Raw genomic sequence first — 27114 nt, 5'->3', positions numbered from 1 at the left:
TTGTTAAGAAAAGATGTTTTCTATTGGTATATTTATTAAAAAGAAATATAATTAATTAAAAAATATACAGTATACTGTATATTTGTTTTTTATGTTTGTTACCAAACTAGTCATATGATCATGTTGAGCAACCTTTGTGAAATACACCATATAGAGAAATCAGGGCCAGGCAGATCTCCTGTTGTTCGGTTTTCTTTGAAGTGGAAACTGATGCAGACATTATTCCGTAGCAGGGAAATTATAAATAGGCACTGTCCAGCTTGTTGAATCAGTGAGTTTGGGGCACCAGGAGCATTATAATTAATTTGTGGTGGAATATTCATACGACTGCTGCATTGGGAACGATGAGCGAGACAGGGGGTCTGTTCTAGTTGTTGTTACTGTTCAGGTTGTCCTCATTCACTGTTCATACATATGATATAACTACAAAACGTAATTCACTGTAATTAGTAATTTGTGTGTGTTCCATGTAATTATTACTGCAGAAATCATGTGCAGATCAAAGAAGGAAGTAAGGTGAAGTAGTATAAGAGCACCAAAATCTACGTAGGGAGGGTGTTTGGAGGGTGTCGGCTGATCCGCCATCAACTGTGTGATTGCCATGAAATTTGGTAGAAACATTCTTGTGTGTTCCCTTAACATCCAGTTCAATTCATTATTTTTACAGTGACACTTTACATATAGAGTAGGTAGCAGCAAGGACAGCAATCTTCTGAGCACAGATTTTCCCTGCTAGCTAATTACAAACTCCTAAATAGAAAACAGGTGACGAAGGAAGTTAAAGACTGGTCACCAGATGGCTACAGTCCATAGCTAAGGCTTATAAATGTACTCTTCCACCTGAAAATATCTATCTATCTATCTATCCATCTATTTATCTATATATATATATATATATATATATATATATATATATATATAGAGAGAGAGAGAGAGAGAGAGAGAGAGAGAGAGAGAGAGAGAGAGACCAATAGTAGTTGGTTTTAACATACACAACAATATTGATTCCTCATATTTTGTATATTTTTAATTGTGACCAAAACACTGAGCAAGACATTTTCCAGTGTCCAGATCAGCTTGTCACTGCTCTCTGAGACAAACTAGTGATGGTTTCTAAATGACTTCCAACCTTGTTAAGCATTTATGTACTTTCTTGAAGAAGGCCCTGTTTTAACACTGTTGGATAAAGTACAGTCTCAGATATATTCTTTACATTTGTTACTTTCTACATCATGCTGGCGTACATTTAACTTGTACAGCGTGGATACACAGAACCCATCCTGACTACATATAGATTTGCTGGAATTCAGCACACTGCATGTACCCTGAGCTGGAAAAAGTCATAAACTGCACCACACAGGGAGGTCAAGTTTTGTGCTTTTTCTTGTTCCAGCTCTAACTTCCACACACAAACGCACCTTCTCACAGTTTTTCCTTTAACAACATTGTTTCCTTTGATATGATTCGGGGTCAGGCCCCCTGTTGCTATTAAGACCCTATAAAGCAGTGGTGCTGTTGCCAGTTTGGCACGCCATATCCCCCTGAAACCAAAGCCTGAGCGCTGTAGCCTCAGTTGCCATGATGCTCACTTGCAAAACGTGCGATTATGCAAACCAGGCTGTTTACCTTGGATTACAATCAATATCTAGGTACCCTGTGAGATTTCTATTAAAGCGAGCGGCTTTACCTTGTGAAGTGGGCAATGGCTGCGTGGAACAGCAAGCAGGACTGTGAGTGCCAGATAAAAGATGAATTATAGATATCCAGCCCCAGGGCTGAACGTGGAGCTGGGTGGGGTGTTAGTGGAGTGGGGTGGGGAGGCGGGGGCGAGGCAGTGCATGTCTTGAGTAATGACTCTCAGTGGTAGGGCTCGAAAAAGGTTAAAAGGTGGGCATATGTGTAGAAAGCAGATAAATTACAGGATGTATTTTGTAGGTTAGAGGGAAAGATGCGAGCGTATGGCTCACTTATCATGCTGTGAATTATAAAAAAAAATGTGTCAGGGACAAGGATTTTCTCCGGTAGAACAGAATTACAATTTGGAGCTGCTCAACTTCAAACACATCCCAATACCTCCAGAGAGTGACGGGCATGTAATTTCAACACTGTGTTAGATGTGCTGGCTCCAACTCCGATGCTGCAGCTGTGCAAAAGTTGTTAAATGTATACCAGCTATTAGAATGACATGAGTTTCAGTGAGCTCTGCACAGAATGGTGCAGTCCAAATTCCCAGGTGAGCTTCTACAGCTTCTCTAGACTTTTTTCAGATTTTTCAGCAGCCTCACTTGAGAGAGAAATTCAGTGAAAGTCGTCAGCAAGCCTACTACCACTGTAGTATCATATTTCATGTTATGCTATTACAGATTACTGTGATAGTGTTGGTGTTATTATTGAGAGTATCTTCTTTATTATGGGGGTGTTTCGTTGGAGGGGTTATGATTAAGTAGCACAGGATGATAGGTGTAAAAGTGTGTGCTGTAGTCTTTTCATTAATACAAAGCAAGAGCGTGGGAACCTATTTTAAAATGGAGGTGTTGCTCATGGTACGTGTATGTGCACGCTCACATTAATGTTTACGATAAACAACTGACTGATGAGGTATCACATTTCCTGTAATTAAATCTGAAACTTCAGGGATAAAAAATCAGGATAAACAATATGATCCCCATGATCAAGGATGTTTAAACCTTCAACAAACACACACACACACACACACACACACACACACACACACACACAGGGAGAGGGAGGTTACTCCACTATATCTTTACATAGAAAATATTTGTTTGATGCTATATTAATGTTCTCAATGTTAAGTACAGCATGGTGTTATTATTCTATTTATACTTATAATGCGTTTTATTCAACATGTTATTAATGATTCATCAGGTGTCAGATGTCCATCCTGTCAGTACAATCGCTGCATAGTGTTTGTTCTTATCTCCTTACCTCCACAGGTTAATAATGGTTTAAATACTATTCTGTACACAGTAGAGGATACAAAGACCCCTTTGCTGCATTAAGTGCTCCTGGGGATGTAAAGGCATAGCCTCACTTTCACTACTGGATGTTGTGTTCCTTTTCTCCTTTAAGCCTGTTTGTGTAAATTAATTTCTCTTTTTAATATGTTTATGGCCAGTTATGTTGAGAAGCCTCTCTAAACTTCAAGGTGAGGTTTAGACAGGCAATCAAGCCAGATATACAGTATGTGTATCCTTCAAAATTACCATATTTTTTATACCTTAACACAAAAGAATAATTCATCCGTGAGCACCTAAACAGACGTTTTTTTATCGGCGATTATTAAAAAAAGGTAAAAATATATTTCCCCTGTGTTTCACTCTGGACAACATGTGGCTGCAGGCCTCTCAGTGCCCCCCTTCACACTCAACAGCACAAAGGACACCAAAGAGCACAAAAACAAAATAACATTTAATGTGTTTGAACATTGAAACAATTCAAAACCCTTTTATGATTACCTCTTTTAAAATGTAAATATGCTAAATAAATACAGTTTCACTACCAAAATATGTATATATTGTATTCAAAAACATGGCATTAACTTGCCACTTTGGAATTTAAAATAAATCACACAGTGCGGAAATGTGGTGCCTGATGTCATCCCAAGTCTTTCGTGGGCATTTTTTGTCTCCTACTGTATAGATCGCATCACGTCACCCCCAGTTGTGCATTTTATGCTCGTAATACAAATAAAACACACTACTTTATTGCCTTTAACTTTTTTCTACCTCTTTACTCATTGTTTCCTTTGTGGATTTGAACCACAACACTTCCATCCATATGTCCCTGCATCGACATACACTTGCACAAGAGTTCCCTTTACCACCATTCATTTGCATTTTACCCTTCTAGCAAACTTGAATTTACATATTCACCTTATATTATCGACAATGTGCTTACAGCATGCGGTCAACTCCATACATCACTATAAATAAGCACAACCCTCTTCCCTGCTTTTCCCTCACATTACTAAATATTTTGTATATATAGAGCCCCCACTTTACAATAAATCTTAATCTCACATTTCACTATAATTTTGTAAAACTAATCTTTCAATAACCATATACTGTATACTTTTTTTTTTACATTTTTATAAATCCTACCTGTCACCATTAAATTGCACCAAATCTCCCTGTGTCACCATACATTTGCATACAATCTCACTATATCAACAGAACAGTTGCGCAACTTCTCTCTAAGTTACTGTATTAGTTGTGTTTCCCTGCACACCCCCAAGTTCAACATGTCTCATCTTTGCATGCTATGCACAATACAGAGACTACAGAAGCTTAGACTGGAGGAGCGGATGTCTTCTTCTAGTTAGCAATGTCAAATTGTTTCTTCATTTAAGCTAACAGATGAACAGAATCCTGTGTTATCGGTAAGTCCGCAGCTGTCCACGTCCGCCTATATTGAGTATGAACAAAGCTTTAGTTTCCTCTGCAGACCGGCCTGGCAAAGAACTCCGTCAAGTGTAGCAGTGGCACAGAAAAGAGTAGCAAAGGGAAGCAACCAAAATAACCACCAAACATTAGAATGAGGGAGTCCAAGAAGGAGGCCGCATTTAGTTACATCCCCGGGGCATGTATATAGAGTTTATACCGGTCCCCTATCTTGGTCTGAATTGCTACTGGGTGTACTCGTGAGCACATAATAGCTATTAATCCACTACTCACTCCTAGTAGGGATTCTGGGGCAGACAAAATGCCACATAACCACAGTCGTCAAATAAATGGAGCATTTCTGAAGCTCTAACTGGAGACGCCACTGTAGATAAATAATAATATGCGATGATTACACATTCACAGCAGAGCAAGCTGCTGCAGGATTAATGCGTCTCACATGTGCAGAGAAACACTCATCACTGTTTCACTTCCCACAATGCCTATGTGAGGCCTGCGCAGGGAGACAGTGTGATGATTGCTGCTGTGTTCTGCCGTGCACAGATGAGATATGGTGTGTGTGTGTGTGTGTGTGTGTGTGTGTGTGTGTGTGTGTGTGTGTGTGTGTGTGTGTGTGTGTGTGTGTGTGTGTGTGTGTGTGTCGTGTGTGTGTGTGTGTGTGTGTGTGTGTGTGTGTGTGTGTGTGTGTGACAGAGAGAGAGAGGCTGGGAGATTTTCCAGTGGTGAGGAAAAAACTGAGCTCAGACTTCAAAGGTGTGTCAGGGCATGCAGCTCTCCACCAACCTGCTGTAGATGCCGGCTCTGTGTGGCCATGTAAATTTCATGACAAGAATCTATCAAGCTATCTAGTTATCAACATGGCTTCGTATGCACGCATATGTTTTTACACTTGCATACAATTCTCAAAGGGTTTGTTCCAACAAACACTCTCCCACAAGCAAAAACACTCATTAGAGTGCATTTCATATCCAAACATGTGCATTCACACGTTTCTTTCCCCCTGTGGTCTCCCCCATTGGAGTATTGTGTTTCTGTTCAGCTTGCCAGTTGTCAAATGCAAGCCAAATTTTCACTACACGTCTTTTTTTTCCTCCCCTCCAGCCTTCACCCCTGTTGGCCTAGTGTCTTCCACACCTCTGTAGCGTTTGCCTTCTCCAGCTCTATGAACCCAGATCCCCTCTCTGGGGCCGGGCTGTCAAGGTGAACTGAGTCCTATAGCCCCGCTCCTCTTCTCTCTGCCTGAGAAAACTGGAAGCTCTCTGAACACAACAAGCAGGGCTGGAAAGTCTAAAAACATGATTACTGAAATTGAAGTCCTGCTTTACGTTTGCTAAAGTAGAAGTCAAGCTTGGGTAAAAGTAGGAAAGTAGCTCATATAAGATACAACCATACCTAACCCTTTAAACAGGATTTTTCTTGATCTTCATGCTTATTTATAGGATTCTGGAAGAGTCATACATGTCTTGGCTTTAAGGAGAATAATTTAGAATACTTACACATGGGCATATAATTGCATTTTAATAAGTCACAAATGCTAATTTTCATACAAGGGACATATCGCTCAAAGTAAGTGGAATCACACACTATACAGGCTGCAAACTATGCCTCCATAACATCTTTTGTGGAGAAATTAATACAACAGCAGAGCTTAAAGCCTGCGATAGTAACCTCCATTTTGGACTCTGGCTCTTTATTCCCTCAAAGGTCAGCTCCATAAGGATGCTTTGCTATTTACAACATCAATATGTTTAAGTTCACCAAAGTTTAAGTGGACACAAAATATTCAAACAGTCTGACTTTGTGGGTGAATTAAAAATAACTGATTTTGCAATGTCTTCTCATGAACAGGTACCAAATACTAGAAAAAATAGGTGCTAGACACACTGACGGACCGCAAGACTGGGTCAGAAGTCAAAATACGTTAAACCGGAAGTGCAACAACACACAAAAAACAATGTTACGTGACCGATTTTAGCCAATCAAAGGCTACAGTAAGGTTTAGGCAGGAAAACACTTGGTAAGGATCATAAAGAAAGGCCATGGATTGATTTAGTACAGACAGGACTTGAACCCTACTCCCCTGGCTTAAAGTCCTGCGTTTTATACTACGTCACATGCTTTCACTATAGGGAATACAAACACAATAAATATGTGTACTGCACATGCATTACTTTTCGTTGTTATATGTATGAAAACTGCATGAGAACAGCCCGGACTTTGCAGTAGAATCTCACACAATTCTGGGGTCATCAGGCACTCACAAAACATATTAGTGGAGCTTTTTTCTGTTCTATTGATTTCCTTTTTCCTTATGGGGATGAATATATCTTGAGGTTTTACCATGAGGGTTTCTATCATACTTTCGGCGGATGTAAATAGGATGGACCATCATTTTGTAAAGGGAGTTAATTGTGGGCTTGAGTGAAGTTGAATTAGCAGTCAGTTCCTCTATGCATTGTAAGCATGGATGTTTCTTTGTTCCACATAGCTCAGCATATGTATTTTTGGGGGTAAATCCATAACATCTGCTGTTGCTTTTTGCTTTTGCAAGTCTATATGGGCAAGCATAAACAGTGCTGTGGTTTAATGCTAGCCAAGCTATTTAAAGTGAAGTTATCACTCTGTCTTAGTCTCATGGAATGGCGTGGTTTCTGGATCCACTTCAGCATTTGATATCCATTGAGCTTGCGTGTGTGTCTTTGGTAAGTTTTAGATTACAGCAGAGCTGATTTGTGGACCTCTCATATTTTGGTTTGTCATAAATATTTGGCATCCCATTTGCTCTTGATGATTTATTAGATTATACAAACTGAAACAAAGCACAGTTATATGAATGCTTATCATAGTAGAGGTCTTGTGGTGTGCATGTACAGGGTGGCCTCAGCCAGTGAATTCCCGTACTGAAAGAGCTCTGTGGAGAGCCCACAAAATATGGACTGTTTAAAGGAAGAAATTCTAAATGTCATTGTTATGATATTATTATTTTTTGTGGCTTCTTTAGCCAATCTGTCGATCCAGCCCACGAGTCAATTGCCATGGCGACATGACCCATCATGTTGACGGAAAATATGTTCTTCGTTCCACAGATCAAATTTATAGATCTTGCAAAAAGGACAATAAGGGGTTAAAAATGGCTATTACTAGGTACAATTTGTAGTTATAGTATAGTAGGAACTGTGTGTGGTGATGTGGGGAAGATTTTGGAGAAAAGAAAGTTAAATGTCTCCTGTCTGTTAGATCTTTACAGTACAGTGGTGTATCATTCAAGCCTTAGCTAGCTCTCAAACAAATCTTGATTGACAATTGTCAATAAATGTAAATCATACAGTGTATACACAATAAATCTACCGAATCTTGGGTGCAAAGATCCAATGTATACTCACAAATAGGTTTGTGCAATATCGTACACTGGACAATGGACTGGAAGTGGACGGCGAAGTCAACCACGTGACAGCGACCACCAGCAGTGGACCTACAATTGTTGCTTTTGGTGTCAGTCTGGTTTAGGCGCCAAGGTGTGACCAATTTTAGTCCAGGACATGAATGGTAACAGGATACAAACAGGAAATGAACCCTGCTTGCCCAGGTGAAAGTCATGTGTTTAGGGAACTATTAACCGCCCCAACCTGCCTCTAGTCGGCTGGTCCATATTGACATGAAGTCGATTACCGGTTATCAACTTGTTTGGGCTGCCTGTCAATATGAAACAGCCGACTGCTAAAGCTTGTAGCATTATAAAACAGTCTTTGTTAATAAACTCCGGGTTCGCCGACTACGTTGTTTTTGTGTAGGTATCCTAACCATGCTACTGCAGAGGTTTGGTGCTTTTTTAAGCAATATTAGTGGTTAAAAAAAGCCATTTTGGATGGTTTAGCGCTCCGCTCCGAGCTACTCAGTGTTAGCCTTGTCTTGGCTGTTAGCTACTGTCCGGGATTTCTCTGTTAATAGGTGATCACCCAAAAACTTGTCTCGATGGCTGCTTTCAATTTATAGAATACACACAAATTAAATATGTGGAATACACATGAGTTACAGTGTATTGCTTTCTTCAGTTACAAAAAAGTGTAATACATACAAAATAAATACGTGGAAAATGCTCAAATTACTTCTTATTACTAGGGCTAGGACTTTAACACATTAATTACGATTAATTCATTTCAGAAAAAATAATGTGACAGAAAAAGTAACGCAATTAACCGCAATTTATTTTAGTTCCCGCCCGTAATACTGACGCACAGGCCGCAAAACAAAAGAAATGAAACCGATGAGAAGCAAGATGATGAGTTGTTGCTGTGTTCAGTGGGCGGACATTTGAGTTCTAAAAAACTACCAAGTGAAAACATGGATAATAGCACAGTTGTGTGCAAATTGTGCAAGAAAGCATTCACCTCCCAGCGGAGTTTTTCAACCTCCGCTTCACCCCAATGCCAAACATTCCGCAGCTAACGTTAGCACAGACAACGCTCCTAGGAGGGACTGTCATTAGTTGATGGATCATTTTTGTTTCTGTGTTTTTGAAAACATAGGAGAATAAGCACTCTATGATCTACGATCTTATTCTAAATATTTTTGCAATGTTAGGTTTCCACTTTTCTTGAATATACCGTACTAAGCACTGTTTTATTTTTTATAAAAGTAAGTGCTCACTGATCAAAAATAAACACATTTTGTTCTTTAAACTCGTTGTTGTGTGTATTCATTAATTAAATCATATACCAAAATCCATTTAAATTGAAAAATGTTGCTTCTTAAGTCAAATATTGATATGCGATTAATCGCAAATAATTAATTAATTATAAAGCCTCTAATTAATTAGATCAATTTTTTTAATCGTGTCCCACCACTACTTATTACTTTTCATTGTTATATGTATGAAAAATGCATGAGAGCAGCCTGAAAGATCACGTCACCACATTGACTGTGTGGGGGTGTCATTGACTTAGGCTAGTGTGCTTCCTTCAACAGTGCATCTGTATACTCTCCTGAGGTCTCTGAAGCAGCAATTGTGGTGTGATAACTAGAAAAGACTGCATAGCCACATTTGCAAATTTACACCAATGATATAGAAACCCCTGTGAAACCACAGAGAATTTGTGTAATCATAGTGTTACCACAACTACCTTCGCTTGGCTGTAAACTCACTCAGGTCATCGGCTATCCTAATCCTGCATGAGGCTCCACAGATGAGCAATAAAAAAAAACAGCAGGTTTCCAGCTACTCCATTGCTTTATGCTTCTGATAGGCAGCCTTTAAAAAGGTGACAGAATCTATGTGTGTCGCTCCACATATTCAGTATTAGCACCATATCCCCATGTCTGCTCATTAGCAGGCTGTGAGAGCACTCTCGGCCAGTGCTCATATAAACAAAGTCGGAGGGTTTTCAAGAAGTGTGTAATTACATGCAGAACAAGGGACTAAGATATGAAATTCCAGTATACACATTCTACTGAGTGTATGTGTGTCTGCCTTACAGTCTCGAGATGTTAAAGTTTCTATGTGAAGCATGAAGCGTTTCTCAAAAAATTCTGTTACTGGTAAACAAAGCTGTGACCTGCCACTGTGCGTGGTTGTGAATAAACTGTTCTTCCCCCTGAGTCTTCAGCGTGATGCTGCGTTCATACACTGAGCACAGTGTTCCTAACTAAAAAGCCCAGTGCCTCCCTTTTCAAAGAGGATGCTGAAATCTAGTAACGGCATCTGATAACATCCAATATGGATTCAGATCAGTTCGTCAAGTTGAAACTATACAGTTGGAACAGAAGGACTGTAATAAAGTTTGTGAATTACCTGGAAATGTCAAAGGAGTTTCTGATGTCCTCTAAAGCAGTCGTCAGCACAGCCTGCATATCTTATTGTGCCATAAAACAATTCGAAAGCTCTCAGCTTTCATAGAAATTGACTCTTTGGTGTACACTATAGTCTGTAGAAATGGGAGTGCACATATGTTCCCTGGGTCCTATGTTACTTATGCGACCGATCATATAAGCCTCTGCCTTCGCTGATTTAATTTCGCATTTTGTTAGGGTTAGGGGTTACAGTTAGGGTCAGAGTTAGGGGGTTATAGTAGGGTCTACATAGGCCTATTTGCCGGGGAATTCGGCACTGGTTGTGGAAAAAATAACCGACCAGGGAACATAGGACCCTTTCTGTGAAAAAGCGGGGAAAATCAGACCTTTTTTCCTAAAAAATAAAAGGTCCCTTTTCTTAAAAAGGGGTCCGATGTTCCCCAGTCACATACAGAGCACACACTAGTTTAAAGAACACTTAACAATACATTTAGAGAAGAAAAAGAATTATAAGTGACAGTTCACCCAAAATCAAAAAGCATATTATTCCTCTTACCTGTAGTCCTATTTATAAAGCGAGATTGTTTTGGTGTGAGTTTCCCAGTGCTTGAGATATCGGCCTTGTGTTTTGTTTTTTTATCAATCTTTTTTCTTTTTCATATTCAGGTAGATAACGTTTCATTACAGAGAGATTTGTTGCAATTGGGATGTCATTATGCATATCTTACATTTCATTTGAGCTCTTGTTACTTCTACTTTTTTCAAGTGGCCTTCTGTGAACGGTCTAAATACCTCAAACTCAAACAATGTGACAACCTTGGAGTTGGTTTAAGTTGCTCTGTATGTGAAAGTCTTTGCGAGCAGTTTTAGAGCAATCTAAAGAGTGAAAGAAAATCACTGAATCTAACTTTTCTCATGTGAAATTTTACTCTTCTGACATTGAGCTGAAACAGATATGAGGTGGTAGCCTCAGCACATCCAGTTGAAGCAGCTCTCTTATGACAGGACTAAAAAGTAAAATACAAGGAAATGGTAATATGATATGCAGACTCTCCAGCCCAGTAATCCCAGATGACTGCATCCCTCAGGGCGTTTCTCTGTCTTCTGAGCCACTTTCAGCTTTGGCTTTGTGTAACTCTGGACCTTTAGAGTTGGAACACAAACCAACTTTGGTTGGCACTGAGGGCAATAAGAAGCAGTTCCAGTTTTTTTCCATATGTTTTGACTCAACAATGCATAGCCTAACTTGCTCCGTGTCACAAACATAAGCAGGATGCATTTCAGTCATCCCCTTCTGTGGGAAATTTAATATCTTCTTTACCCATCTAAATACAAGTTGCATGTCTAAAGCAAGAACTACACGGCAATTATTCATTTTAGGAGTGCAGTCCTGGTCACACAAACCCTGACACAAGGAAATCTAATGTTGTAGTAGAAGGCCATGTATGTTATTTAGGGTTGAGCTCACATTTGGGCTCCATGTAAGCAAATTGGTCATTTTGTAAGTATAATTGAATTATGCATGGTAAAAGGAATGAATCGCTGAAATTGGAATACTGAATCCCAGTTTCTGCTTTATTGAGGGGAAATATGACAAGATATGATTAGTCTAATCATATCAGGACATATAATTCTGAGTAGTTATTAGGGAATGAATGAGGAACCAACTGCTCGTGAACCTTAATGAGTAACTCCTAATCAAATTTAGTAGTAGCTAATGATTAGTTAATGATTAGCTGATTGGGAATTGAGGAATGATGTGGGTAACTTGACAATTGATGAGCTACTAATAAGTTTACTTCCCTAATTAAAAGGTAGGATTATTATAGGAGTTAGACTGGGATAGCTTATATAAATTAATCAGACAGACAAGAAGCAACATTAACATTAATTTGGAATCACGTTTTTTGTCCACCTGACCGAAGTTAAGTCTAATATGAACCCTCCTTTTAGCTTTATTTTGGTTTCCACCAATAAATATATGTCTCATTAGCTGTTCAATGCTCCACTGTGTTCACCAGCTATCTCTACCTGTGTCTGTCTGCTGTTTGGTGCTGTGGAGATGTTTCACTGCAGTTAACTGTTGCTGGAAACAGCGGTGGGACAAAACATATTAATTGCGATTCATAAAATCCAAAACAATCATTCTATGACATGTCTATGCTAGATTTACTGCAGAGACATATTATACAACACATTTAGATGCCAATTCCCTCCAGATGGTGTTACTTTGTAAGTTGTTTTGAATACAATATCAAATCATGTAGGACGTGTCTTTTGTTTTGTATTGTTTTGTGTTTTTTTGTTTTGTTTTGTTTTGTTTTGTTTTGTTTTGTTTTGTTTTGTTTTGTTTTATTTGTTTTGTTTTGTTTTGCCCTTTTGCATTCAGTAAATCAGACAGCAAGAATTACTTTCACAGGAGAACACAAAAGTACCAAATTGGATCTGGATGATTGTTTATTTATATGTTTATGTATATGATATATGTGAATGATGATACAGCAGATTTTGTAGTTTGCAATTTGTAATTGTGAATAAACATCATAAATGTGATATACATTCCTTCACATGTACACCCGTATATAATACATGTCACATCCAGCACATACTGTAATTTTTTTATTCAATGCAACCTACATATACATCCAATATATGTATTTATTGTACACATACATAGATTACAACAGAGAGAAAATAGATCTGTAGTTGCAACCCATGTCAAAATGTGATGAGGTGCTACATAGACTGGAAGACCTCAGAAAAACAAATCTCTGATGCAGAAACAGATGGGAACTCCTTCGTCTCACACACACACACACACGCACACACACACACACACACACACACACACACACATGCTTTTCCCAAAATGCAGCTTTAATCCCTTAAAGATCATGAACTCATGATTTCCCTCTCCACAGGCGGACCGCAGCCGGACCTTCGTCTCCCGGCTAATTGTGAACATATGTGACACTCGGATGCCAAAACCCAGCGTAAGATAAAAATATGATCTGTTGCTAATCATACAGCAATCTGTATGCAGCAGTGGAAGACCAGATATCCTATTGTTTATGTAATTGGCGTGTTTGCATGTGGGACAAATGAGGAATGCAAAAATGTATTTAACCCTTTCAAGGGAATGGCATGCAACAAATGTGTCTTCCTTTTCGTAAAAGATGGCAACATAATTGGCACATTTTGACTTTTGTTTATCTGCACTCTCTTTTCTCATACTGGTCCACGCATGCTATCAGGTTGCAGATATGTTGAAACAACAGAACGCTGATGTGAATGTGAATAGTTTTGCAGGTATTTGGTCATAAATCAAAGTACTGAACAAATTAATTAAATAAATTAGTTAATTTTGACCTGGTGATGATGTTAGGAGAGAGATGTAGAATGGGTCAGCTGATCCTTTCTCACGTTATTCTTAGCTACAGCTACACTTGAGCCTCTGGCTACCAAAATTGTAAAAATGAATTGCACCATGAGCTTGCACTCGCTCCCAGTTTCATTAAAACAGAGCCGTAAGTCTGAATACCACTCAATATTTTTTTTTCTCCAGTCTTTTGTTCCAGCTTTCTCTTTCTAGGTCAGTTTGATGTTGCCTACGGGTGATGGTGTGTAAATAGGAGCAGTTGTCTGTTTTGGTATTGACCTGCGGTCCTGTGGGAGCCTCTCTCTCTGTTCTTTACAGAGATCCCAGGTGACTCAATCATTTCTCTCCTCACTGGAGCTGCAGGGGCTGTTCTTGTTGTTCAAATGGAGACAGAGAAGAGGCTGCATCTGACTCGGCCCAGAAGATTTGATTCTGACTAACCCCACAACATAGCCATACAGTATGTTGAAGTAGACCACCCTGCTGCTTTGGGGTTGTTTTCGTGTAGCCACGCTTCTATCTCCAACAACCAGAGAAATGTAAAGCCATGGTACCAGAGAGATGGAGTGGAGCAGAGCTTTATTTGTGTCTCATCAAGCCTTTGGCTTAGCAAGGTTGCGTTACCTAACAGCTGTGTGTTGTGTGAGACGGATGTAGGACTGCATGAGATGAGGTTTGAATTAAATTTCAGGAATTAAACTATTCCAGAGGTGCAGGGCTCACAGCAAAATACTTTAACTGGAGAGAGTAGAGGCTCATCAACAGAGAAGACTCATCAAAGCTTTAAAAAGGCTGCAGCAGGGTCATGGCAGGCATTTTACATCCAAAGACCTGAGACAAACTGACTGAAATGTATTATTATTATTATTATTATTATTATTATTATTATTATTATTATTATTATTATTATTATTATTATTATTATTATTATTATTATAACCTTTATTTAAGCATGAGAAACCCATTGAGATTAAGAATCTCTTTTGCAAGGGAGCCCTGGCCAAGACATGCAGCAGCAGAGTTACAAAAGATAGTTGCAAACAGAAAACACAAGTACAAAGACTATAGAATAATAAAGAAAATAAGCAACACAATTTCCAATACACCATATCACTTCCAATTAAAAGTAAAGGAGCCATTTTTGCAACCAAGAACAGTTCAAATTTAGCACTAGACAACACAAACATGTATACGATAATCAAAACTTTTTTTAAGGCAACTTGATTCATTTTTAGCTCTCTTCACACTAAAAAGTATTGGTGCTAGAAGCTTGGTGACAGGTGGAACTAATTGAAATGACCACAATCCTAAGATCACATGGTGGTGACATGTAATGTGTTTGAAATTATGTGCTGGAACCACAGAAAAAATGGACGTTTAGGCAACAAAGCTACTTGGTCAGGTTTGGGAAACTATCATGGTTTGGCTTATGTGCATAAGTTGAAAATGTTTTGTTGAGTTAAGTAACGTATGTCAGCTAAAGTTATTTTACTTTTGTTTACATCGGCTCAGTTCAGGGTAAAACAAAAACGTTCAAACAAAAAAACACTCTTTTTAAAAGCTTTTTGTGCAGCTGAAAGCCCTGAGAAAGAGGAGCATCAGTATTTTTTTCTTAATTTCTTTTTAGTCAAACTACTCTTTCCATGGTGAATAACAAACACTCAGCTATACAAGCAGTACATATGATTAGCTCGTCTATCTGCAACACAGTTATCACATCATGTGTATGTGGATTTTTTTCAAAGTCTTGGAATAAGCCTTTAACCAGAAACAGCTGAGCTGACTACAGTGGTTTCAGTCACCAGCTAAGAGCTACGGATTCATTCAGTGACAATTATTATTCAGTACGCACTTAAGCTTGAGGACTGTGTGTTAAAGTCCCATCAGATGTTCTCTTCATTGTGGATCAATGATCTGTGATGAGATTTTTCATTTTAGAGCCGTGTAGCAAGCAGTTTCAGCAAAGTAAGTTTCAAACAACAGTCAACAGGTTAGGTTGAGTAAAGTCAGGCTTTTCACTATAATTTCATCTTTTCTTAGCTTCCTCCCTGGAACACCTTCCAGAACCTTAGTTAGAATATGAAAAGCTAATTTACATTCCCACATTCTGCGGAAAGAGCAAAGGCACGGCAGTAGAGAGAATTCTAGCTGTCTCTGTCCCTGTCCTCATTAGTGAAGAGCTGGTCTGTTTCCTCACCCCCACCCCCCACCTCTCTCTCTCTCTCTCTCTCTCTCTCTCTCTCTCTCTCTCTCTCTCTCGCACACATGCACAGAGAGAGCAATCTCCAGCTCTAAACAGGCTGACAGTTTGAAGATAGGCCCACTGTGCCGAACAGAGCAGAGCAGAGGGCTGTGAGATGAGAAAGCCCCTGAGTAAAGGAGAATGCAGGCGAACGCTTGTAATTGGGCCCCGAGTATCAGCTGCCAAATATCTCCTGTTAGTTCTCTGTGCTTTTTTCCCTCGCTATTACTATGCTAATACTATGCCATCTATGCATGCAAATGAGACAGGGTACACTTGGCAGAGTTCCTGCCCTCAGTTGGTCTCCGCCACAGGGAAAGGAGTGCTCAGTTTTCTCCTACTGATCGCTGACACAAAAACAGAAAAACACACGTTACCTTTAGCATGTGTTCTCACTGCATAGGAAATATGTTGCAGAACTACCAGGCAGCCAAAAACTGTAGGATCACCGTAGTATGTAGTATCTATGATCTAGTATCTGTGATGTGCTATGACATCCAACCATTTCTATAGATCCATGATGTGTTCAGACTGCTTATGTCATGAGTGTTGAGGCTTAAAAATAACATGTTTGTATGAGTATTTGGCTCTGTCTTTATTGTTGAATATTGATGCATTGACCCACATATACCCATTTGTTTTGAGTATATAGGGCTTAGAACCTTATGACAGAAGTTTATGGTTCTCACTCCCTTGCTCTATTATGTCTCATAATTTGTTTTATACCATTGGTTACACAGATTTGGTGCTAAATTTAAAGGCCTCCTCCAATCAAAATCTTTTTTTTTTCTTGTTCCTCCAGTTGGATGAATGAGCTTCACTGTGCAGAATGACGCCTGTGCAGACTTTGGCCCAAGAAGGCTGTTTTCACATTCATCTGCTGAAAGTGGAAAGTTTCTCTGTGCTCATTGAAAATCCAGTTTGAAGGGGTGAGCCTATGATTTGTGACATCACAACTAGTTTGGAAGTCAATCTTGGTCCAATTTGCAACTTGTAAACATGTGATGTAAAAACTTGAAGCTGCCAGTGCACATACTGTACACTGACTATGGGCTTGCAATGAAGTAGGAGAGATTTTGTGTCCAACAGGAACATTTTAGAAATGAACAAAAGTTGCGTATTCATATATTCCGGTATTTTAAATGAGGCAGCAGTAGTTCATTTTAATGTGAACATTGTCCTTATTTTACAGAAAAAAAAATATCAGACATATTATTGTTATTATCCAAGCACTATTTGTATATGTCTTAATACGCATCTGGGGGGATCTTTGACCTTCTTTGACCACTCAAGAATTGATACAAATCCCCCCAAAATACCACATTAAGACACTCCGACCACCCAGAGGAACACCACAGAAAAAATCCATGCTGTGATTTTGTATCAAAGATTTTTGACATTTGGAGAGGTCTTTTACGAATCGCATTTCTCTGTGATTGGCGAGCACTTCTGTTGTGACAACTGCTCAGAATCCTCCTTATTGTCAATATAGTGTACAAAGGAAAGCCATACATTCTCTGAATGCCGTAGCTCTCTATTTTGGTTGTAAAGTTTCATGAGGCTGTGATTATCCAAGAGGTCACCACAGCCCGTTTCATTCAATGAGGTCAAATTTCAAAAAATTGTATCACTACAGCGAAATGGCCACTGGGCTCATTGAATCCACACCATTTTAGAATAGGAGAAAATAACACATTTGTTCTGCATTAGAAAAACTGCATGATTATTGCCCAGAGTGCATGTGGTTAACAAAGGCTGGGCATGTCTGTAAATGGGATACTCATGGGTATCCAAGAGCCCATTTTTATTCAGATATCTTAAGGTGAGAGGTCAAGGGATCCTTTTGAAAATGGTCATGCCAGTTTTTCACTCAACAAAATGTAGTCTAACTTTGAAGCGTTATTTAGCCCCCTTTCCTACTGACTACCATGACATGGTTACCACCAATGGATTCCCTAGGTCACCTAGTTTCATATGATACAGATATCACTCTGTTTTTAAAAGGAAGCCCGCTACAGCCTCTGAAAGAGTGTAATGTTCACTGTTCTCCCACGGGTCTGTAAGGGTTTTAAGGTTAACAATCTGCAGTGGCAGTCAGTTTGTTATCATATACAACAATAACAACAGTTTTTAATGGAAGGAGCCTTATAATTCTTACTTTCACCACATGCTTGTTTTCCTCTGGGCTTTTGTTTCCATATAACTCTAAAACATATTTAATATGTTTTAGAGTTTTTTACCAACAAGTGGATGAACCATACATCACTTTAGACTTGCACGTTTGCTTTTGCCCAAATTTTTTTCTCAGAGTTGAGCCACTTTGAATGATTACGCTTGCTTTTACCCCTGTAGTTCATTCAATTTTTGTCCAGCCCAAAGAAAAATGATGCATTATTTCCTTTCCTGGTTGCTGATCACATTGATGTTTTACAAACAGAGAGCAAATACAAAGTTTACAAGTGAGGAACAATGGCTTTTACCGATATTGGTTTCAGAAAGGACACAGACATCCTTCTGTATTGTATTCAGACAGCCAGGTTGCACATGCAGAAATGTGATCAGTTGTTCAGTGTCATTGTTAAGCCCAGAGCTGTGCCTGTTGATATGGTCACCCAGGTGCTGTGTCACAAAAGCTCTTTGTTGTTCTTCCTCATGTTTCAAAGAAATATAATGGCTCTTTAAAAAACAGGAGTTGCAGTTTCCGAACCTGTCTCTGGTGTTACATTGTAACTGTATACATCCTGAGGATAAACCTCCAGTCTTTCTCACCTCCTGTGTGTGTGTGTGTGTGTGTGTGTGTGTGTGTGTGTGTGTGTGTGTGTGTGTGTGTGTGTGTGTGTGTGTGTGTGTGTGTGTGTGTGTGTGTGTGTGTGTGTGTGTGTGTGTGTGTGTGTGTGTGTGTGTGTGTGTGTGTGTGTGTGTGTGTGTGTGTGTGCGCGTGCGTGCGTGCCTGCGTGCGTGTGTAGCACTCTTGTCTTAAGTAAATTATGACATGATGTGTTGATAGAGCAAACAAAGGTGACGAGAAATTCCCATGGTGTAGGATGCCTTGCCTCCAGGCTGAACACACCGCACGCTGAGTGTTCCCATACGGATGTGCCACAGCTAATTGCAAGTTAACCAATTCAGGATTACATAAATGAAGACTGTTTACTTTGGCACATTGTTCCTTCTACCTGTAATTTGCCATAATAAATACATTTTGTACATATTCAGTATTGCAAGTTATTACATTACTGATTATTATAAGCTTGATTGATTTCTACAGGCAACTATATGTTGTCCTACAGTTACAGGCACACATGGATACATCTTGTTATGTTTTTTTTTTTTTTTTTAAATATACGTAGATTTCTTAATGGAAATATTTTTAGCTCAAATCATTGTCTATGATTCCGATTCCATAAACGGAATTCTGTAATCTGGAGAGGGAAAATACAGATCATTATCATTACAATCATTTGAAGACATCATTTTGAATTTATAAGGGCCATTTCTACTATTTTTCTATATTTCATAGGCCAAACAGTTAATCTGATTTAAAAAATTATAATAAATAAATTAAGAGATTGATCTATGATGAAAATAATGATAACTTGCACCCATACACTGACTATGTCTTATTCTCTGTCCTGTGATTGGGGCCTTTATGTATTTCCAAGTCTTTTTGATATCCTCTTCTTTTAATTATGCTTCGTTCTTTTAGTGGAATGTGTTTAGACAATAAAAAAAGTCAGCTCCTTAGACACAACATTGTATCAGCGACTGGTACATTGGTCAGTCAGGTTATTAACACACAAAAACAATGTAGAAAAGGAGATTGTTGATTTTTGAATAAAAACAGAAAACACCATCACAGCATGACAGTTCTCTGTACAAGACATAAATATGTATGTACACAAAACACACACTGACTGAACATCTCAAAAACGTGTTAGATTTAATTTTTAGATGTAACAAGTTGTAGAAATGTGTTTCCATTGTGCTTCCATGCCCCAGTAGGGTTTTAGCTTGCTGATAGACACTTGCACTCCAAGTAGAAAAGAGAAAATATACTAATATATTAATATATAATATATAAAAATATATTTTTAATTAAAATAAAACCTTTCAATAATGTACCTAAATTAACAATACATTAAAACATAACTCTGACATGATTTTAACACAAAAATGTGTCTACTTGTAAATCAATTGCATATTAAAATCCACACTATTTCCACAGAAGTCTGTAACATTTCATACTTTCATGGAACGCCTTTTTTTCTACAATTCATTTTTCACATCCCATCCCGAAATGAAAACAGCTCTCTGCTGTGATATCTGTAATATAGACCAAGAGGCTCACTGACCTTCAAAAAGGTTATGGTGCAACAGTGAAGCAATGAATGGATGAAGACATGCTGAGGCCATAAGAGTAATACATGAAGTCAGATCAGATAAACATTTATGACTATTTCTATGCTTCAGACAGAGAGAGGTGTTATTTCGCATCAAAGTCCATTCTCTTGTCTTTAACAGAGATGCGCTGTCCATGTCATATAATGTACCCCTGTAATGGTTTGCAGAGAATGACAAGAAATCCATGCATGTGTGTCCATGTTTTTATCCCAGTCAAACGATGTTTCCAAAGCTGAGCAGAGAATGTGGTGGGTTGGGGGGGCTGCTCTGATATCTGGCTCATTTGAAGTGTTGATAGGCGAACAGCCACAAAAAGCTGAGTTAATAAGCAATTTAGAGCTTTAGACCCAGTCCATGATGAAAGTTTAATGATATCAACACAAATTTGCTGTCACATAATCTCCCCTTTTAATCATTTCCCACTGTCAGCACAGGGCTAACAGAAAAACAAGCCTAATCCACCTGATTGACATCTCCCGCTAAATTGGCTGGGAGAAAGACTGGAAAATATGTCAGGCAATTAATTAAGTGCTTTTTTTCTTCTTTTCAAGTTTTTGTCTGGAATGCAGAGTGGCGTAGCTGGAGTCAGAACACACAGAGGCAGTGTTGGTGTATTACTGAGGTCAGTCTGTGGTCACTTGTGTAATCGGATAATATGTGCCTGTAAACTGGAGCTACACATCAGAATCAGAATTCACATCAACCCTATGAGATGTAAAACCACAGAGTTGCCAGACCAGCGCACGCACACACACACACACACACACACACACACACACACACGCGCGCACGCACGCACACACACACACACACACACACACACAAACAAACACAGGCACAAATAATTTTCTTCTAGTGTTTTAATTGAAGCAACACTTAAATATACAGTATATCATAACTTTGATATTACTTTGAATGATGCTGTTCATGTAGTCTACTCAGTCCTGTCTCTAACAGGATTATGTCTATTCGTGAGTCTGGGTAGACTGACATTATGTAGACCAAACTATAAATTATTCTTTTTTTTCTTTCACCCAAAATGCATTGCATGCAAATGTGCAACTTGGAAAGTCAGTCACCTCCAAAACTGCATAACCGTAGCTGACAGCAACTTCTACACTCTGTTCCATACTAGTGTCATGAGCCTACTACTATTTTTGCAGTCACATTAATGCAAATGGCCTAGCTAATAAAATCAATCCTGCTTTATCCACCGCCAGGATTATTTTTTGAAATATCATTGAAAAACATGGACATGGTATCCATTTTCATTACAAATTACAAAAAGAAAGAAAGAAAAAAAACATCAAAAAAGTATAAATAGAAAGATATATATATCGCAATACATTAATGAAAAGGTTATACAGGACTAAGTTCATCTTATGATCATTTACAACTGTAATTAGGTTCATCACATAAAAAGAAAATTTAAAAAAACTGGTGCTGACACCAAATGCTTAAAATGTACCTATTGCTGATTTTCAGAAATGTTTTCTTTTTGGTTTTGTGGTTAAAGAGATAGAGAAGTGAACTTTTTTTCACCCCTCCCTCCCTATTCTAAATGTGTTTGTTTTGTTAATGTTTTTCCTAAGTCTCTAACATGTTAATATCATAAATTAGTGTTCCATTTAGAGTGAAAGATAGGCGGGGGCATGCTTTAGGGTGTGGCTACCTTGTGATTGACAAGTCGCCATGCTGGTGACAGGAATAAGGTTTAATCAAGCCCCCACCACAGCGACTTCCTGGTTGATCCAGTACGGAAGTGCCAAAAGCTGCGGTTCTCCAAGTGTCCACAAGGAGTAGTTTGCACAATAGAGCAGTTTCTCATTGACCTCCATGTTAAAAAGACAATTTTTACAGCATAATTAAACCCATTTAAGGCCTGAAACGAAAAAACATTTTAGTCTGTATGTGTAAGTCATATCACCATGACAACTCTTAGGAGGTTGAATTTATTTGTGCCAGGCTAGTTTTTATTTTATTGGAGGTTAAAGTTTATAAATAATTCGGGTGCAGCCTCTTGAGTGACAGCTAGCCACTGGTCCTCACTTCGCTTTGGAGGCTAGTCAGGATTAGCCACTAACCCTGTCATCTCGACCTCGATTGCGGTCATTCGTGTGGTGGTGTTTCCATAAGTGACAATATGGTTTGCTCTTCAACTGTACAAACAGATGGTTTAGGAACACAACACGCTAGCTCTGTTAAGGTAATTAAATAGCTGCACTTGCACCATGACTTTAATACAGCCTACTATTGATGGCACATACACTAGATGATAATCTGGAGCACTGGGAGGATTTGGGCCATGAGTGTCCGTGCTTTACAGTCTATGGGTATGGTACTGTGTTGAATATCAGTTTAAATCATATTTCATAAACGCTGGCTGCGTGTTTTCCTCTAGACTGACGCAGGAGTGCCTCTACTTGACTTGTGGAGCCGGTGTAATTTCCGCTCAAGTGTCGTGTCTCTACCCTCTAAAAAAACCCTTTACCTCCCGGTCCTGGAAAGTTATCTCAACACTGACTCCCACTCCTGTTCATCTAGCAGCGTGTGATGTTAACCTAGCTCCAAGTGGTGGAGCTAATGTGGCTAATCCAGTATATCCTACGTCAGCCAGGCGGCCATCTCTCCCTCCCCACAACGTCACATCAGTGCCCTTTTTGATAAGAGGAAATAATGAGGAGTTAGAGTCCAACAAGATTGTGACTCCCAGACGCGAGTACGATTGGATCACGTTGAGAGAACAGACCCAGACGAAGAGGCTATGTCCATTTTTATACAGTCTATGGGTTCAATAGGCTATTGCATATCCACTACTGTACTGTACTGTGTACATTAAAATAACTGTGCATTTATTTTCTGGGTGTTGTCTGTCTCTATTTGAGCATATAGCATTGTGCATTCACCTCATTATAATTAATTGTAACATTTTGGTCACCTAAAATGTCATGTTCGGCCCTCAGTTGAACTTGCTAACAAAGCTAACTGAAGATAACTAACACAAGCTTTAGCTGGTAACTTAAGGAAAACTGCAGATTTTCATTCGGCTCTTGTTAGCATTTAGCTTAGCGATACGCCTTTGAAAACGACACTGGCTCAGTTCCATCCTCGTCCAAATAGGAATTGTTTATAATTATAATTGAAAATAATGAGTTAACTCTTAACAATTTTTTAAGATACTTTCACAAATTATTGTTTCATTAATATATGTTACAATTTAATTATTTGACTATATATTTACTAAATCCTTACTTATTAATTTAATATTGTACACTTTGGGGCTCCATAAAATTGTCTTTTCTTCAGAAAACTTTGACCTGGAAGACAGATGTTTAAAGAGAAGTGGGCAGTTCAATTTAACAGGGAATGTGAATGCTTCCTGTCACATCTGGAAGAAAGTTATCGTCTTTAACGTATCTTAAGTAGCATTACTCAAAGATGAGGTGTTCACCTCTAGAGTGTAGGTATACATAGTTGAAATTCATTGCTGATTGTTCAAGTGGCCCCTCTAAGAAAGAATAACCGGGCCAGTGGCCCTCATGAAATCTGAGTTTGAGAACCCTGCTCTACATTAAACTGTTTTATGATCATAATCTAACATGACAAAAAGATTGCAGAGATTGAGTTATCATCAGGGAGGGTGCAGTCATGGAAATCATTTCTGGTTTGTTTTACTGCATTACAAATATTATGAGATTTATTTATTTCCATTCCATTTTCCATTTGTAACATTAATGTGTATGTTTATGTTGTAATTATATTAATTCAAATAATGATTAAAGTTACATTGCTGAAAGAAGAATACTGTGCAGCCTGCTGTGCAGTACAGTATTTGTATTGTGTATGACGCACGCTTTGATTCTTATGTTGACTAAAGTACAGATGTTATCTATAGGCCACACAGTAGCCTAACATTATCAACTAAAGATCCCCACTAATCAAAGGCTGATTCTGTGTTGGGTGTATTGCTGTATTGAAGTCGAACCAATAGCAGTTCTTTCTCAGTGTGTAATATCTGGCCACATACTCTCCTCACCTGCAGCTGCATTAAAACCATCACTACTCAGAAATGTTGGTTGTTTGAGTTGGATATAGCTGCTAATGTTGGGGATTGTTGACAGTCTCTTTAGTGCCTGAGCTGATTTTTATTAGGGCAACACTGCCACCCAGTGGTGTGTAGGAGTGATTAAACGTGAACATTGGCTCTCAATGGGCTCATGAGATACTACAAGTACGTAGCCTTGGGGAAATATCTCCCGTCACTGGATGAACCATTGATGAGGTAGAGTATTCAGGTGTTTTCTGCTCTCTGTAGTATTGTCTTTGCGATTATTGACTGGCACAGCTTGAATTATTTCAGCTGTTTGCTTCATGTCTGAGACCTCATCTATTAGAGGACTTAGAGAAAAAGTAGTCAGTGAAAGAGTATTAAGATAATGATGATTAAATAATGATGCACTGCGACTGCGAAAGCTTTTTCTCTATTTGTTTTAAAGAAATCTGAGGTGTAGGTGGTTCGGCAGCAGGAAGAAAAGAATGTTTTTCCTCTTGACTGACCTGCCCCGAGCCCTCCTTCACAACATGCTTAACAAAGCCTTGCTGTTGTGAGTAAGGATCTAAATACCGTGGTTCTAAAATAGGCTACAGTCAAAATAGGGTAGTGTATTTTTCCTGTGATAACACTGTTCACCTCACCCTGAGTTACCCCTGTAGCAGGGACTGTTGTGGGGGCTGAAGCTATTGTGCAGGGAAGCTCAGGTCACTTTGGTTTACCCTGACTTCGGACATCTAGATTCATTCAAATCTCCCAGACCATTCCAATGGACGAAACTTTTCTAGGATGTATACGGTTACTGTCAAAAATACCCAATTCAATGTATTAGTTAAATTGTTAAAGTGGATTATTTGAGTTAAATATACATGTCAAAATATCACATGAAAGATGTATAGTTTTTACACATGATTTTCTCAAAAACATTCATCCACTGGAATGGTCAGGGTATCTGAATGTGACCAGAAAGGAAACTGGGAAATAGAGAAATGAATAGAGAATGAATAATGCATCCTATTAATGACCCTTTGCATTATTTTAATACAATTATTGACAAAAAAAACAAATGTTTTTAAGGCATACCTTTATTAATTAATATGAGCTAACCCTTCATGAAAAATAAATGAAACTCTTTTTTTGTTTTAAAAAGTTCTCTATTTAATGTGCTTTTTACTATTAATGGTTCGTAATTTTTCAGATTCTCCATCCAATGGACTGAAAATATTAATATTAATATTCAATTATTTTTATCGCTAATGATTTATGAATGTATTTGGAGCATAAATCCACCATTCCAATATTTATACCTTTATAAAAAAAAAAGTTCCTGTCTTCTAAACAAGATTCCTTGTCCAAGCTTGGGAAATTTCCTGTAGTTGTAATGTGAAAAAAAAGCTTACAGAGTCTATGAAGGTCCAGACTTGTATATCCATCTTAAAACCTGTTTATAGTCACTGGTCCAGTTGCAGCATTGTGTGTGCCTGGTCCAATAATGCTGGACCCTCCTCCTTTGTACTGAACTTCTTCAGCTCTATAACTGTATATTAAAAAAAATCCTCATAAGGTGCAGTTCCTTAAAAACTATGTACATTTACAATCACTGATCACAAGTTCATAGGGATTAAAAATAACCTAAGTAAATATTCTGTCATCTTTTTTAAGAAAAGATGTTTTCACACATATTGTTAATATTAGTTTACCATATTGGATTGGTTAGGGTTTGTTTTATAAGAAGCATCTATAGAGGTTCTTTCTGTCTGTTTTTTTTTCCTTTTTGTAAGCAATATCCTCCTGATGGCCAGAAGAGTAATCCTGGTGACATTATGTCAGGTATTTGATATTATCCTTCCTAATGAAAAATACAAAACACTATGATAAATGATAATGAACTGATATGATCGTCCTCATTGTGGCTTGCATCTCCTGATCTAAACCAAGCAAACCAAAGCAAAAATATCCCCAAAGAAGTTTATATCAAAAGCTACTGGTCCAGTTGCTTTTGACTTAATCTTCTTTGGGGATAACGATGACCTGGACAAATGGGAATATTTACAGGCCCAAAGCAAAGATATATCATGAGATTTGTAATGGCTGAATGATGTAATGTTTTGCTGCAACTCAGACTGGACGGACCATACGTGATGCAACCTGAAGTCCTCCTCAAAGTTAAGGTGTGATCTATTGCTGATGACGTGAGGGATTTGAAAAAGGCTTTGGTGCTTGATTTGTGGACCTTGAAGTACTAGGGATTAGTGTGGGAATCAAGATTCACACACACCTGATTCTGACTTCCAAATGATGAAATGCTTGGTTGTTTGATGTCTTTCTGACACCTTGACTTTGTTTTTTCAAATGCTAGTTATTTGCTTTATTGAGGACTAAAACAGGACTAAATACGAGCAGAGTATGTGTGCACCATAGAGCTGCCTAAAACTAACATTTAGTGAATTTCAATTTTGACTTGCTGAAAGGAACATGAACATCTGTTCAAGTTTTTAGTCTGGGCCACGCTTCTAGACATGCAGCAAAGGGCCGCAGGTCAGGGACCGCTGCCTCAAGGACCTTTAGCCTCTTTACATGAGGCGACTGCTCTAACCACTGTGCCGCTGCCGCTGAGTAATTAGCAGTGCACAGTGCACAATTACTGGGGTTAATGTAGAATGTAATTCATATTTTTACAGTATATGTTACGATTGCTATGGATCTTAGACCACTTAGTCTGCAAAGTATCTTCGTTTTGACTAAGCTCCACTGACTTAAATATAACCTTTTTGTGATCATGCAATATACTCACAAGTCCAGCAGGCAGGGAAAACTGAATGAGAGTTTA

The sequence above is a fragment of the Echiichthys vipera genome (genome assembly GCF_963691815.1).
Source record: "Echiichthys vipera genome assembly, chromosome: 8".
NCBI classification, from domain to species: domain Eukaryota; kingdom Metazoa; phylum Chordata; class Actinopteri; order Perciformes; family Trachinidae; genus Echiichthys; species Echiichthys vipera.
The sequence above is the reverse complement of the archived record's forward strand: the minus strand, read 5'-3'. Positions refer to the sequence as shown.